The sequence below is a fragment of the Lepisosteus platostomus genome, chromosome 13 (assembly GCF_059453375.1).
Source record: "Lepisosteus platostomus isolate fLepPlt1 chromosome 13, fLepPlt1.hap1, whole genome shotgun sequence".
Lineage (NCBI taxonomy): Eukaryota > Metazoa > Chordata > Actinopteri > Semionotiformes > Lepisosteidae > Lepisosteus > Lepisosteus platostomus.
Window position 1 is genome coordinate 3,676,975 of NC_142623.1, and position 17,503 is coordinate 3,694,477.

At 42.7% G+C, this 17,503-nt stretch overlaps 1 protein-coding gene across 1 annotated transcript in view; it reads right to left on the bottom strand.

The window, feature by feature from the left end:
• LOC148649656 (uncharacterized) overlaps positions 1–16,518 on the bottom strand; it is a 144,059-nt gene extending 127,541 nt beyond the window's left edge. Inside the window, exon 1 of the mRNA XM_088602640.1 lies at positions 16,420–16,518. The gene's annotated coding sequence lies outside the window, so the exon portion shown is untranslated. The remainder of the gene's footprint in view (positions 1–16,419) is intronic.
• Between the last annotated feature and the right edge of the window lie 985 nt (positions 16,519–17,503).

Below are 17,503 nucleotides of genomic sequence, written 5' to 3' on the forward strand. Positions count from 1 at the left end.
GGGGTCAGAGCGCAGGGTCAGCCATTTATACGGCGCCTGTAGAGCAGTTGGGCTTAAGGGCCTTGGCCAGGGGCCCAACGGAGTAGGATTCCTCTGCTGGCCTAGGGAAACGATCCGGCAACCTTCCAGCCACAGGCGCAGATCCTACTGTTCTACTCTTTTATTCCAGGGACTTTGCCCTGGCTACACCCATCCGCACAGCTGTATAAATGGCACCTGGATTGCTGGGACCAGCCTACCAATGGACTAGCATTCCCATCAACGGGAAAGTCACAGTCTCCCAGTCCATTCCATGCTACAGAAACCTGGGGACACACCGGTCTGATAAGCCTTTAGGCTGAAATATGAACTTCACCTACATTGACAAGTAGAAATAACCTCATACATCTAGTAGGAAAAAGAAAAAAGCAAAAGCTGTCCTGTAATCATCACTATTCATAATCTGATTGCTTAAAACCCTTTAGCAAACTATATGCAAAAGATAAATAGAAACCAGTAACCATTCTCTTGATTTTACTTAGCCGTTCAATAGCAGCTGATGACCATGTGCAGAGCATGTCACCAGAGCACTGATTATTGATAATGTTCTGACCTACAGTAGCTGATGAATGAGAGCATTAGAGGTTTAAAATGGTCATGATAATGTCTGTCTTGTGACTGGCAGCAATGGATCTACTGTCTCTTTTAAAAGTATCAGAATTCAATGAGAAAAACAAGGTTGTTGTGTTTCTTGCACAATCAAAGTTAAAACACTGTACTGGGAGGCACTAAAACACAACAAATGCTAATGGTTCCAATGCTCATCGGTTGCGTTTTTATTGTCTCTCGGTATACATTTAAGCAGCAGCCCTTTAATTTTAATTTTAAGAAGAAAAATAGACCCCATATCGAAGTTTTGCCACCAATCTGCCTTAAAAATCCTACCTCCTTTCCATGCCCCGGATACTCTGAAAGATAAGCTGCACTTTTGCTCCAGATAATACTGCAGTTCAGCCGTGCTTATCCTCCATGATCAGACCCATCGCAGCCCAGAGCTGCAGGCCAGGCATCTCGCCACATGCTTTGCTGAATCCAGTCTCATGTCAGAAGTCATAACCAGACCCACGCTTTATATAATCACGGTCAAATTGCATCCAATGATCATTATTTCCCGGCCTTGTGACATTTAAACTTCTAGCCCTGCAGGCTTGTTCCCAATTTCTCCCCAGTCGCGTAGGGTTAAACAAGAGCAGGTCTCTCTTTTCTACGGCACAAGCCTCCCCTTGGCATTTAATAGAAGCACATTGTTTCCTTTACTCCTCCTGAAAGACAGCTTCTAACTCCATCCAACCACATAACGTCCGCAAAAACCAACCAAAAGTTAACTGAATCTCATTCCCAGCATAGTGGCCAAAGCTATAGAGAAACAATTCCTCTTGATGACCGTGTTCAACTGACCTGCCCTTTGATTTTCGCCAAGTCCTCACTCGTATCAACTGGAGAACAGCTCAACAACTGCACATGAAAGGAAGCCATTCAGCCCGTCTAGCTTGGTCTGCAATTCAGTAGCACAGTGAATCTAATATTGAGGCCAGCTGCTTCTTGAAGGAGCTCAGGGTTCCAGACAACACAGCACTTTGTGCAGAAAAGTGTTCCCTGCTCTACACCCTTAAAAATCCCTTTAATAGTTTTGGATTGTGGCCCATGTGCTTCTTTCATGAGTTTGAAGATGTCCCCTGGAATGAACCTATCTATACCCCTTGGGATTTTAAATACTTGTCTAACATCTTCTTTGTACCCAGATTTACAGTAGTTCCTTTAACCTGTGCATATATGACATTCCCCCTGAAACGAGGAATCACTTACAGTATGTTGCTTTCCATTAATTTTTTTAACACTATAACATCCTTTTTTGTGTATGGTGACAGCACCTTATCACAACATTCGAAATGAGGACAAGCTCTACGTCCCAACCTTTGGACCTAGATTCTGTGCTGTTCCACAAGAAAACACAAAATCATGAACAGTTCACCATTCTCCAAACAATAGGTGCATGCAGATCAGCTTTTAAAACCGACAAAGGGCTTCAACGAGAATTCATCTCACAGTAATAATAGAATACACAAAATAAGCAGAAGTCGATCAGTAATGTTTCACCTCCCATAGACACATGTGTCACTGCATCAGAGGAACTGGTGGAATGGGAGATGTGCTTGGGGACTCTTTAACATAAATTGTTTAGGTGTCCCCTTAAGAAGAAGGTAAGAAACCCAAAACTCATAACTTATCAGTTTTCCTAGCCCAAAATAGTGTAAATTTTTAGAAACATAAATATGTTAGCGCTCAGGTTTAGCTGATGAGATCTATCAAGGACGAAATGACTCATGTAGTATTAATTAGTATGCATGCCCATAATTCCTTTAAACTCTTTTTACGATTTACCAAAGGTAGAACAAAAGAAAATAAGATCAACACTGCCACCACTGAATATAAAAAGCGCAAGCTGGCCTTGCCAGCGTTGGATTAACAAAGCATGGACAAAAGTTCCTGGTGCCTCACTGCCAAAAGTATTTCACATCACAGCAATCGCATATTTATTACCTCAGCAATATTTCCTCCTCTCCGCATAGTCTGACCATAATCTTGGATTAAGATAACCAGGACCTGTGGGACAGTGCTTGGATGTCATGGCACCATTCAAAAAAACAAAAAACCTCTGGCTTCTGTACCATGTGGTTTATATAAAAAATGCATTCCCATCTAAGTGAATCCTAGAGACATCTTTCCACACAGCTTTGCTCCAAGGTGCAAGAGTCTTCTGTTATTTCCTGCTCCCTTCAAATACCATTGGATGCTTGTGCACTGTAGCAGAAGATAGCATGGAAATGGAAAATGAGGCTGGGGGCAGCAGCCATCAACCCCTCCCTCCCCAAAAACCTTCTGACGTTACCACGGATCACTGTGCATCAGCCGTTGTCATGGTCACAGTTAAACCTTGTCTGGAGTTGCCACGGCAACCATTCACCAGTATCAATCGGCCTCCGCAGGCACCGAACAGCCTGAAATGGAAGAAAATGGTGCCGGGATTAAGCAGCAAGTCCGCCTTGCTGAAGCGTTACGTGAAGATGAGAAACTTCGACTCCGCCGGGCGACAGAGAAATCTCACTGGACATACCTGTTCTTTCTGTTGAAAACCAGAACAAAACTGGTTCAAGAGCACGTAATCTCTGAAAGCACAGCTATTTGCAGAGCTGCAGATCAGCTGTGGGTTTCAATTGAGGAATAATATTTTCTTATCACCTGATACAAAATTATCTAGTAAAATTAAAGCAACAGTTTATGTAGAGAGTAAATTAAAGCTTGAATGAACTGAAGCTAAAGGTGTTTATGTGAGTTAATGAAAGGTTAATGTTATCAAACATTGAAATCCAATATGCACCCTTAAAGACCAGTGTTATCTGCCTTTTTTAAACTGCTTTCCATATGGAAATGAAAGCCCACATGACTGACTAAAAGTGATAAACTAGATATTATAATGTCAGCAGACTGGAAATTTCTTTTTAGCCATAAGTTTGGGCTTGAAAATGTACTAGCAGTTGCATAAATACATGTAATAATTCATTAAAGAATAAATACATTTTCATTCATCTGTCATAAGATGTCATCTGAATAAGAGAGCCACTTATTCCTGGTAAGGGTTGCAGAAACTTGAAGCCTGTCCCAGGAAGTTGGAAGGAAATCAGATCACCCAGAGAAAACCGATGAAGACACAGGGGAGCAGGCAAACTCCACTCAGAAACTGCACCAGACTGGAATCAATCCCCAAATCCGAGAGCTTTGAGGAAGCAGCTTCAACTATTACACAACCTTAACCTCAATATGAATTTGTCTCCCGTGGGCTTTTAAAAACAAAAGTGCCTGTACTGTTTAAAAGTGTAATTAGTTTTTGTCACCCTGGGGTTCAAACCCATGTCTTTCTTTCTTTTCAGCATAAACATGGCCTGATCATGTCTTAAGAAGGAAAGGATGTCCACCTTTCTGACATTCATGGAAAGTAGCAAGGACTGAGTTCACACTACTGCCCACATAAATGGGAAAAACTTTTATCATTTAAACCACAGCAAATCATTTAAGAAAAAAAGCCATTCACCAAAACTGAGTTTAGCACTAACCAGGCCTTAGAAAAGTAACATTTTACTACTTTCGCAGCTCGGACATAGGAGGATTCTAAGTGGTGATTTAATTTCCAAGTGCGAATGTTAAAAAAGAATGAAACTTTAAATCAGAGGTTGAAAAATACATTTATATATTTTTTTATAATCTACTGATATATTAGCAGAACACAAAAACAGCGTTAAGAGCTTTGCTTGAACACATCCCTGCTAACAATTATATTGAGGTTTAGTAATAAAAGTCATATATTATTATAATATACTAATGCAGACTTAAATGTTTGTTTTTCCATGTTTTTTCCATGTTCTGAAATGCCCTTTTTTCGGAGCATTTGTATGTTTCATTCGCAGTTGCTAAACTAACATGCCACCTAAAAAAAAAACACATTAAAAAAAAAAATCCAAAAAACGGAAATTTATTTATAGTGTGTGTGTTTGAACTGCTTTACAACCATACTGACAATTCACAACAAGTGGGTGGAACAGTGTGCATCTGGTCCCTGGCACAGCCAGCCACTTGATCACACCAAAATGTATTCTCACCACAAATCCAAACCCTGCGACTTGGGGCTCTCTCCTGTTGCTATAGAAACACAACACGCAGTAGAAGAGATATTAGGGTAACCGTCTTCCTATCAGAGCTCTGCTTTTTTTTTAAGGGCTGAGATCTTAACAGTCATAATGGACCAATATCAACAAACAAAGAATTAAATGGATGAAATCACTCCTGCTTCATCAACAAGCATGATAAGAGGGATTATCTTACCCCTCAGCCAAAAATAGAATCTGCTTGCTATTAAGAACCTAATCTCTGGCTTACATCCCTAGAATATGAGGTGAATTTCATGAATTACATGTAGAGGTTTTAAGAATTTATTAAATGGAGGAAAATCAACTTTGTATCATCTTAACTGCACTTAAATTTAGTGTAGAGAGCTGCTGATAAAGGAAAACGAGCGAACTGCAAAATGCTGCTCTCATATGTAATGTATGGCACTATGAATCATTATATACAGTGTATATTATATTATAGAAGAATTTTAAACAGCTGATATTAAGACAAATGAAAGTTCATTTATCATATTTCATGGAAACCTCCGCTTGCTCTAATAAAACACCAAAAAGCCGAACAGTGCTCCTTTTAAGAGCCATACATCAGACCTTTTGCTGGCCAGGGCCTGGCCAAAAAGAGTGAAACAGTCTCCAGAGCTGCTTGCTTTGACTTAATATACTGTATATGAAGCAGAATTAGAAATGTCTTTTGCCAGTTCTCCTTTCTAGCAGAGCTGATACTTATTTAGAAGAATAATTAAAAGATTCAGACGTTTCACATCAAGGCAGCAGGTGTTCAGGAAGGCTAAGAAGTGAACCGGCTACACTGGAACAGCCAGCCCCATTCTAGGCTCTGGTCACTTTGTTTGAAAGATTAAATGAAATAAAAACAAAAGGCCTGGTCAGGAAGTGTAACAGATCTCATGGCCAGGCTTCCAGAGTTACTGCACCAACTCTTTGCGTGTGACGCAGCTGGCTTAACGTATATTCATTGTGCAATGCGTCATAATGGTGACAACAGCGGATCAGTGCATCTTTGCTTTGCCACCTAACTGTAATAAAACAGATCTGTCAATTACTGTATATGAGACGGATACGTCAAAAGGTTAATTCAGGTTAACCAGTTAATTCAGTTTAGTAGCCTTGACCTGGTTAACAACAGATTGGAAATCATCTCTACTATGTTAATGTAAAAAAACGTGGTGGTCTTTTGGACTTAACTCTGTCCTCTGAGTCCCATGTTAAAAATGTCCCAAAGGTGTCTTTTTCCCCATCTACAGTATGTAATATTCCCAGTTTAAGTCCATTCCTTTCATTAACCAATACTGAGAAGCTCTTCTGCTGCTCTTTCATGAAGAATTGATTACTAATAATGGGAAAAAATGGTGAAGAAAACAAATGTGCTGCTCGCTAACTTCTAACCAGCCAGGCCATGAGAAAGGACTGGGGCTGATCACCCTGTCCCAGAAGAACAACCAGGGCCGCAGGCAGACATGCTTGTCCATTTAAGCGGTTTAACAGCATTACAAATTGCAGGGGTAGAGTTGAAAACATGATGCTAAAATGATGACAGCCTTGTCAAAACCCTACAGGGAGCTGAGCCGAATACAGAGGACCACAGTAAGCTCTTTCAGCACATACTCGCCCAGTTTCACTGTGGATTATGCTAACAACACGAGAGGGTCTTATGCTAATTATGGTAGCTAGGAGCAAGAATGAACTGTTTTAACTATTAGCAGGGCTGTTCCATTTTAAAGCAAACCCCTCCTTGTCTGTGTGTATAGCCCACCAAGGGGAGCACAGGGAAAATAAAGCAGAACCAGCTTTTCCCTTCCTCCACAGTCAGAGTGGAGACAGTGAGAGAGTGGAGACACACAGAAGAGGCGAGGGCAATTTGCATCCCATCTCCTAATACGCAAATACAAAATCTAAAAATCGTTCCGACAAATCGCCAGCTCCACGGGGTCTATTCCAGAGCTATTCTCGAGCACTCGAATTTGTACGGCAAGAGCGAGCGAAGAACGCAGCGCAGTCCTTTAAGGAGTGTTATATCTCTGTTGACACCTGTCTGTGGTGATTAGGGACTGTAAATAATCCTATCAATGGGTGACGAGCAGCACAGTGGCGCCTGCTCAATAGCTGGCTAAGAACTGTTATTGAGCGGGTGTTTAGCATAATACCGGGGAAGTTATGCAAATCGTTGCTTAGCTTATTCACTACTAAACAGGCCTCTTTAACAGCAAGCCAGTTTTAACACTGTGCTGACCAAAGAGGGACCTTTAAAAGCCATTTTCATCTGGATTTCATTTTCACTTCCACCCATCTGTTTCCTAACCCTGCAGGTTGATTTGCCCGTGCCGAGCTCCGATGCCCACTAAGAGCCCTTCGTTTCTCCAGCTCCGCCCTGAGCCCGTCAGCCACGGGATTTCCAGTAACAGGATTGCCCAGCCTGCTCCGCGGGGGCCGTTTGTGCTCGAAGTGAAGAGCCGCCGGACCCACATGGGCCCGCCTGGAGCAGCACGCGGCTGTCACAGCCGGAAGAGCAGATGAAAAGGGGCCGCTAAAGGCGTGAAGATTTAGACAAGAAGGGGTTCTGAAGAAATCGAGAAGAAGAAGAAGAAGAAGAAGTGGCGAAAGAGAGGGAAAAAGGCAGACAGAAAGGCTTTGAAGCCACCGGCTTCTCCGACGTGCTCCAGTAAAACCCAGCGGGCCGGGAAGAGGATGGGGCGTCGTGATGTCACAGGAAGTGAGCTTTACATTGGCCAACAGGAGCGCTGCGGTGAATTGTCCGTCCTGGATCACACTGTCGAATCTCCTTTCTGTTTAAAATCAAATCCCACCCCTGGTTACCAGGCCCTGGTGTGGTGTTCTCACCCTGGACCGGTGATTCTGTGTCACATAGGGGGCTCCTGTCCTCACCAAGAGAACCTGGTGCAAGTTCTACTAGCAATGGCTACTCTCATATTAATAACCAGCAATAAGAGCTGCTGAAAAGTAAGACAGAGGAGCCAGCAGCAACACCTTCCTGAATGAAGAGCAATTTCATAATATTAACCGCTTTCACTTTGTATTAAGGATACAAGGAAAGTGTTTCACATCTAGAATGAAGGGAGGATTATCTTTACACACAAATTTGGGGAACAAAATGAAGAAATATCCAAGCACATCGTTAAGCCCTAAATCTTCCTTTTTCCAAGCCATTCACCAAATCCGTGACACCTCCAGAAACACCCACATCACAGGTCAGTACACCATGTAATCGATGCGTGTCTACTCACAAGAGAGTCCATTACTCCTGGAGGAGCCTCCAGTGCAACCCTTTTGAGCATCATCATTTGAACACCTAGCATTTGTTTCACCAAGCCCAACGCAAGGAGCAAGCTTTGTCACTTAAGCAAATTAAATGTAATTGTTTTTTCTGAAGCAGATAAATTCTAGACATAATGGTTCAAACCTGTCTTTAGTAAAAGGAGAAGAGCAAACTGAGGTCTTTGGCAAAGAGATATTTTCAGCATTCTTCAGGGCAGACCTGGCCTTTATGATACAGGGCTAAGTGAAGGAAAAGGGATCCATACTTTTCCTTCATGCCCTCCAGAGCTGAAATGTTTCAGCTGAAATGATTTATCTGCAGAGTAGGACTGATGACAGGAAAAAAGAGCTGCAGTTAAGGGGATTTATTTCAGTTACAACGCGACTTATTTGCAGAACGTGAAAAAAGGGTAATACTACTCCATCACCCAGCTACTTCAGTGCACCGACAACGTGAGACGAGTTTAATGGGGGTGGTGAATGTCTAGTAGGATGGCATGGAGGACCTACACACCTGAACCCCTTGTTTTGAGGTACCTGCCCACTATGTGGGGTAACCTGGATGATCAACCTGCAGGGAATTGAGAAACTGGGGTGGAGGTTGGACCAACCCTGGTGCAAAAAGCTTTCCACCCTGACCTGGTCCATAACTTGGTTTGTCTCACCGGTGAACATTGTGATCAGAACCTTCAAGTATTGGGGAGCTGCGTTTCTCCCTAAACCATATGGGAGAGCAAGTCCTCTTCTCCCTTTTAACCCCACAGAAATATCACCTTCTCCCTGGTCTGACAGAAACCTGAAAACTAGTCTGAATAATCATTATCTGATTAGACACCCTTCTCCTTTGTTCTGACCCTTTTAGTGGGGAGCTGCGATGGAACAGGAACAGCAGATCTTCCTCTCGCTACATCATGCAAACGCCTGAACGTCTCTCTCCCGCTGGTCTCTACGCCACGCAGCTGCAGTAAAACTGGCCCAGACAGCGCAGAGACACAGCCGCTCCATCACATTGCAAGGAATTGCATGTTTCCTAGTTTCAATTCTCTGGTTCTGAAACAGGAACACCGGTCCTGTTAGAGTGAAAAACAAGTGTTCTGCAGGTTAGGTTAATAATAGGGTAGTGGGTTTGTGTCCCATGTCGGGCACCAGGTCCTCCGTGTTGGAGGTTGGGCACAAGGCTAACAACCCTGTCCCGTAAAAACTAAATGTTACAGTAACAGCAATGGGATGTTGCTGCCCCTATGTGCTGGAAGCCATAATGGGCAAACACCCACCCATCCATTCTTATTATTTTTGGCAAAATTAGCACCAGTTATCTTGGCACAGTGCTCAAATGGTAGAGGCCAGTCTGCTCATTGAAGGCAGCTTAAGAGACCTGCCAGTGTTAACAATATGGGTTATCAAGAGATGAGGGGTCTTTCCTTTTTCATACAGAATTAAAATGCACAGGGAGACCAAGTCTTCGCACTGCAGAAGATAATACATTTAATTATTTCTGATGCAATAGCCAAAGACAGGATACTCCTCTGATTGAGGACATTATTCCTTAATTTAAAACAGATACAGTACATAGAGCAAACCTCAGGGCCAGCCATTCCAGGCTGTACCCAAGGAGAAGAAGATAAGACAATGGATCACAGGTAATCTGCCTCACAGCACAGACTTGGCACCAGGGCAGAAGACAGCAAGCGTGACCACAAAGATATTACCTAAGATGAGCTCCATATAGGCCAGAACCCTCAATAGCCTGGGCTTCCTGGGGGACTGATGAAGGACTCTCTTCTCAACAGTAATTTATCCATCTGCCTTTGGAATCATAAAACATTGACTCAACAGGTGCAACCAGGTAAAATCAGCACAACACGTAATTATGAAGGTGCGAATTTCTGAATTGGGCACAGTGGAATTTAGGATGAAACTGAATAGGCAGAGAAAAAAAATACGAAAGAGTTAAATTGGCCTTCCCGTGACCAATAACTCATTATTTTGCAATAGGTCTCAAAACTACCAAAGTTTTTCATAATCTGTTGTCCCCGGGGCTTCCTGCAGTTCATTCCTGAACTCCTTCACGTCCTCCCTGGCCTGCAATCCCAGATTACTTCAGAACCGAAATTTAAAACCACAGTGCTCAACCCTCGAGCTGTATGCATGACTGAATGGCCGTGCTGTCTTAAGAAACAATTACCCCCTACCAATAGGGCAGGACCTTGAATTCTGAGCCACTTTCATAGAAGGGGACATTGGCTCCTTTTGTTGTTTCCGATGCTCGGAGCTCTACCATGATTAATCACACACAGTGCGGCCAATCGTTGGGAAAGAATGAGCCCTGGCACAGCCTGCAAAACTCTGGAACACAGAACCCCTTGGATGGGTCATTTTTACATGTCAGATGAATGTGAAAAACATGACTGCATTCCGGTTCCCTTTTTTTCTCTCTTTGCTCACTGTAACAAAGATTCCAAAGAGTAAAGCCTGCCTGTTAATTGAGGACAGCCCGGCAGGCACATTCCAGCTTGTGCGAGGTCACTAATGGGGTTGCACTCCTAAAGGAGGGGAAATAAGAAGGGTATCGAACTTTCCCATTAGAGAGCAAAAAAAAAAATTAAGAGGAGAACAAAAATTCCAGCCTCGGATTCATGAATACGTTTTTTTCTACCCTCCCTCTCCAACTCCCTCTTTGCAATAAGTTCTTTTGCACAGCGATCCGAACTTGTGACCCTCCCATATTATTCGGGTACAATAGGCTTTGGTCGAGGATTGTGAGAAAACGGGATGGGAGACGTGCTTTCGTCGGCACTAAATGGGCCTGGCAGCAGCAATTTGGAGCTGCAGTGTTTTTGTTCCCTGCATGAACGAGAGAGCTTTTACACCAGTTTTGGGAGTTAACAGAAGTGAAGGGATTTTAAGGGCTGAGATCACTGTAAATAACAAGGGAAAAAATACAATTGTGATAGTTATTTTTTTCCTTAAACAGCACAGATTCTCTGTAAAAAAATGCCATATTTCTGCTGAACAGAGAAGCTTAAATAAAAACATCCTCTCCATTACAGGTCCACGAAATCAGTGCATAGGCTTCAGCAGTAATCAGACCTTGGGGTTCAGAAACAGGTCTTCGTTATGAAGTTGCGCTTTCTTGTATTTGCTGATTGCAAGATAAAAAATAACCTTGTTTTTGTCCTCGGACCTTGAGGCTGCTCTTGTCTAGACAGAAGCCTCGAGTCGATCTCAGTGTATTGTGGCAAATAAATTCAAAGTTTGTTGTTTGTGTGGCTTCATCACATGGGTGATACTCTATTCACCATGAGTGCACACTGCCTTGCTTTCTTGCCCCAGTGGCAGTGCATCTGATCAGCTGACAAGCCTGTATAAATTAATTTGGAGAGGAGGGACTGCACACACACCACAGGGAGATTCTAAAACATGACATAAGCCTGTTGCATGTGCTCCATTTTTGTTCAGGAACAACCTTTACTTGGAAAGTACTCTCTGAAAGCCCTCTACAGTGATCAGTTCCTACAGGACATAGAAGAGAGGCAGCAGATGTCATAACCAGCATGTACAAACAATCAAGTACCTGGAGTGACAATAAAACAATATAACTCATTACATCTTTTAATTGGGAAGAAGCAGTTATGTGACTAAATATCTCAGTGGTTAGGTTAACCTCATAATAATTTAAGTAGAGAGCTGCATCAGCATGCATAGGCTGCAAAAGAACAAGTAAAGTTTTATTCCCTGCTGAAAAGAGAAGAAAATAAACACAACATTTGGGCTGTCACACCCAATATTTTTGTTACACTTCAAAGCACTTTACAGGTAATGGGGACTCCCCTCCACCACTACCAATGTGTAGCCCCACCTGCATGATGCATTGGATCAATCTAACAAGTAAAAGGAAAACTAAGCACAAAGAAGAGATGCATATTTTGTATTAAAAAGAACCCCCTCCCACTACAGAGCTTCAGTACAGTGCAAACAGTTTTAAGTGTTTAGCAATATCATTAAAATATTGTTCTTGTTTGTAATCATGCTTCTCTGTAGCACAGTGTTAAAAGTCTCCCAACCCACAGAAAGTTATTTGTTGTTGTGAAACTTACAGATACATATTACAGCTATATTATGGGCCCCATATAACTGCATATAAAAAGGATTACGCCCTCACATTTGCTACAGTTATAAACGTATTTTACAGGCATTAATGCACGTGTTTTGTTGATGTTGTTGTTGTTGATACTGACCCCAGATGAACACCCCAGAGAGACAAAAAGGCTTTTTCTACCCAAGCAGACATTTGTCAGATTGAAGAGTCATGTCTTGTCTTAAATGCCTTTGATTTCTAACAAATGCTGGGTAAAGCACTCATCTGCTGAGAATTCCGTTGCCACGGGCAACAAGATTAGCTCAGCTGGACATGATACAGGCCTCTATTCACTAAAAAGCACTCCCTATTCTATGCTAATTATAGGCGGTACTGATCCTTTGATCTATATTAAGACTAATTAATAGAAAAGGAAGACCTTAGAAATAGAAAAGAGTATTTTGCAATGCCCGGACCCCTCAGTGTGGTATCAAAGTTAGCAGATATTTCAGCTATTTTTCCAAGCCCTTTCAAAGACCTCAGTCCAACAGACAGATTCTAAATGGAGACTATGACATAAAGTAGCAACATCAAATCCAGATCTGAAATGGTCTTTATCACTTGTGAATGGTGCTAGTGTACAGCTGCAAATAGGAATGCCATAGATGTATCTCTTTGCTGCTGGTTTTCATTTTTTTTTTAATTCCAGTTTCCAAAGGGCTCAAGATTTCAGTTTTTTGTATTGTGAAAAAAAAAAGGTTTTGCCTTACATTTTCTTGTGTCTAGAAATCTGTCTATGTTTCTATTTTATGTACAGACAAGCACAAACATTTCTCTCTCTCTAATCTAAATGCAAGATACACTCACACAAAGACAAAATTGCCTTTGGCTTCAGTGAAAACTCATGTTTAAGAAATCTGATAGTTAACAATTGTGCAGCATGCAAATGCTAGCTGCTCCCTTCACTCCTCCAGTGGGCTAATATGCGCCTGATTTCACTAAACATCAAGTTTTCTGAAGATCGAATTTGGCTTTTGCTTTGCTCCGAAAGAAAAAAAAACAACAACAGATTTTGGAGGAAGAAGAAGAAGAAAAACACAACTAGTAACCTAACAGCAACTAGGCTGTCTTTTCAGAGCCAGCCAGTGGTCATGGGTCACAGGCTCTGCAGAGGTCTCTGCAGGATCAACAAACATCAGGGGAGATGTGAGATCACATCACATGTGAGGGGGAGGGATGGGCAGATTACAAGGAAACAGCCTGGTTGGTTACTGTATTTAGAGGCTGGATTGCATTTCCCTTCCCAAATAACACAAGGCAAAATTCATTCTTTGAAAAGAAAACCACAAAATGTGACTAAAAGAAGCTGACCAGGATTGATTTGTTATTAACAAAAATGTAAAAACAAGTGTCCTCCCACAGTTTGCCGCGTTCTCTCTTCATATAACCAGCTGCTCAGGTTAGGCCGAAGACTTCAGATCTCTGTTCTCTCAGCGTGCATGTTTGGGGTCTGTCATATGACATGCTAGTAAGGAAGGCGTGTTCTATGCAGTGTGGCCTGTGCATGTCAGCCCTGTCACCCTCCTTGATGAGAAGAGCTGTGTTATTCTTTGGGATAAAAGACGCTACACAAGACAAGATGCGAGCGATTGCTTTATAATTCTTCGAGGATAATACATAATAATAAAACAGTAGTGTTTAATGGCACAAACCTATCAGTTTGGGACCTTTTCTGTGAGGCTCTAAATCCTAGAGTACAGCTCTAAATCCACATGGGAAAAACCTGGCAATGACAACAATCTGATGATATTTGGTCTCTTATCTCTTTTGCCCCTGTTCTAATGTCACCCATTCAAGGTGAGAATCACTCCCTAATCAGGTTAGCTTCTCCCATTTAAATTCTCCAGCAGTCAGATGTGAAGTGAAACGCTTGGCACAGATAGAATGGGCCCAGAGTGATGGATTAAATCTGATCCTGCTCTCAAGCTGAAATGAACTTCTGTGCCCTTCTATACAGGCTAAATAAATTGGTCCTTTGCTTTCTGGTTAAAGCTTCCAGGAAAACACTACCAGGTTAAAACAAAAAACACAGGTGAAATAGCTGGCCACCACAATTCAGAAAACAACAAACACTGAAACAGGAATTTTCTCATTCAAAATGCTCACAGGAGATAAACTCAGCCAGTTTTTCACAGCGCCTTTAGATCGGCTTCTCATTTTTTTAATTAGGTTTTGTATTTCAATTTAGCAGCTGAAATAGTTAAAAAGGCATTATGTAACACTTGTTGATTGCAGTGCTCGCTTCAATTGCAAAATGAACATTAAACCTCTGCACATAGACAGGGCAGCTCGTTCCATAGCTTGGCGTTACCGCAGGAGATAACTCCTCAGTAGTCAAACTGCAGCAAGACAGTTAAAAGGGGACGTGGGCAGTTCAGCTCACCTCCCTGACAGTCTATAATTGCATAAAAACAGATGCAGACAATTCAAAGATTCTTCTCTAATGAAACCAATGAACTAACACAATTTTCAGCTGCAGCACGGAACACTTCTGCCAATTTATTTTACTGTTGTGTTTAGCATCTTGATTAAGTGGTAGTAATCTCCCAGCGCAACAAAGAAACAGAAACAGAAAGTACACATGCTGGCCCTTACACTTGCCAGCTCCAAAGCCAGCAAGAAAAACCACAGGGCTTAATTGCATTTTCCTCTTTGACATGTTCTTGTACACAACGTAATGCTGTAAATTTTCTATACTGTATGTCCATAGGGATTCTTATTTCCATGACATCATTTTGTATTCCAGAATTGATGGATGAGCTCAGCACATGTAAAATCATCACTGGTCACTGGCAGCGCACAGAAGGTGATGCTGTGTGTTATTTAGTAACCATGTTCCTTGTTTTCAGCAATAGGCTTATTGGCTAGCTAGGACAGGACGGCTGACATTGTGGCAAGTGACAACGGCGACATCCCCCAGGAAAACGATGTCAACGTCATTGTCATGACGACGTTCTTCTGGTGTCTTTCTGTACATAACATATACTACTGATAGAGATGAATAATATTACGAAAGGAACAGGGTTGTTTTAAGTGTAACGCGTCTTATTGAAGATATCAAACCGGTTCAATACGCACGTCTATGAGTTATGAGTTATGAGTACTCATGCGAATAAAAAAGGTCCTTCCATTTTGACTTTTTAAAAGCCCCTTTAGCTTGTGGAAGAGTTCATCTCCACAAACTATTCCTTTCCCTCTCCTGCAAAGCTAAATTTTTAAACGTGCCTTTCCTCCGTCTGTCACTTCTGCTCCCTTTAATTATTGACGAAGTGAGAGCCGGTCCCGAGTGCACTAAGATGGCTGGGGGCAGGCTGGGGGCAGGCTGGCCGCAGGCCCAGGCCAGCGCACGGGGGGGCTCAGTGCTGCCTGCAGTGGGAGGGGGGTGATCTCAGTCGACTGCAAGCCTTCATCAGGCAATGTGTGCACAGATCTTCCGTGTCCTGGCACGGCTGTGGTGTCTGTCAAGGGACAGCTTTCTCGACTATTCCAGTAGCAGACATATTTTTCGGTGCACCAAAATTGGCCTACACTCCTCCGCCCCACATCCCTAACCAAACTGGCATGTACAGAAAGCTTCGCTCATGAAGGGGAATGGCGGCAAGGCGCTCGCTCAGACAGCAGGGAAGGCAGCTCTGAAGCTCGGCCGAACGCAGCTCTCTCTTCCCGAGAGAACACCTCTGTTGCTCCTTTCGAAAGACTTTCGAAAAGTAATTTGAATGCATTCCCTGAGGTGTGCCAGGATTGGAAGTGCAAAGGTTTTAAACATCCTGAGAAAGAGTCACTCTTTCCCCCTGCAAATGAGTCTGCTCCCGCTGCTGCGTGGAAGATTCCTGTGCACTGCAGCACACTAATACTAACCCAAGCACAGAGCAAGGACAGACAACAGACCACAATACAGACCATGTAAAACCACCCAGGGGAAACACAGCAGATGCATAGGCATGGTGATACGGCAGTGAATGGGAGAGTTGCAAAAGTACTGTACTGCGGTAAAACTTCAAAAAGATTATATTACGAGTAACCAATGCACACAGCACTGTGCTGTGCTGCTGTTATACGGAAAGGTAATTTTCTGTGTAATGAATATCAGGGACTGTTTAATCCATAGCGCATGTCCTCATCCCCGATGCACGCTTCCTACGACTGGCTGGAGTAATGAGTGTTCGTCTGCGTAAAGCTCGCTGACCTGATTCAGGGCTGGATGAAAACATGACTGCAGCTCATGTTCTATTAACTGCACTGGTAATGGAAGGTGAGGGGGAGACTAACCTCGCCGCCGTCATCAGATGGCGGCTGTCAGACCTCCCGCTGGCAGCTCTGCGAGGCGCCAAGCCCGCGATCAATACGCAGCGTGCTTCAGGGTGGTCCGCAGACTCCCGCCACTCCTAACACCTTCGCGGGGAGACACAGGCTGGGCCCACCCTGCCAGGAGCTCAGTCTGATCTGTTGCAGAATAAAAAAAAAAGTCAAAATAAGTCACCTGTACATGTGCAGATCTCAATTACATGGTTAATAAACTTCCTCCTTAGACTTTCTCTTTAAAGATGTATATGGTCACATGATAGGGGGTTCCTAGATGCCACAACATTAGTCAGATTCTGAACTACCAGCAGGTTAATTAGAAAGAGAAAAAAAGGATAAAATTAAGTTGGAAAAAAACTCATAAAACATTTATTTATTGGCTTGTAAATGGCTTTTATTCACAGCCTGGTTGGTACAAAACCCCAGAGGACTCTTTTCCCGAACTTGACCTTAATCTGGAGTCTGTAATTGTTACAGTATGATGTTTCTCCGCAGCAAACTGAAATAAAACTATTGCCCCCTACAGGAACTGTATTATACAACTGCCCTCTCTTTCTGAGCTCGGGCATTTCATCTCAAGGCTCCTTCCTTCAAACATTCCTCAACACAGTACGAGCAAATGACTGCTTTGTACAGCAGGAGCATCATTGCACACTGACAGCTTCCGACATGTACAATATAAGCAATATGGACAGATGCAAGGCTGGTAAGTCAAGGAACACTAAATTAATACTGTGTTGTGAAGGATTAACTTTTAAAGGCTCTTTGTATTAAATCCTGTGCCTCTCAGTCAGTATTCCCTGGGTGCGACAGCTGTAAAATTCTAAGCACTGAAAACACCACAGTCTGAGTGTATACTTCTGCTGACCAGGTCTTGTTATCAATACCAGTCTCTGCTGGTGGAGTCATTCTGTTCTAAGGTTTTGAAAAGTATTGCACCTTAACCAAACTCTTTGTGTAAAAAAGTGCCTTCTCAGTTTCAAATGCACTTTGCTTCCACTCTGGTTGGTGCTTCAGTCTGTACGGTTGGCAATGTCTATGAAAATTGGAA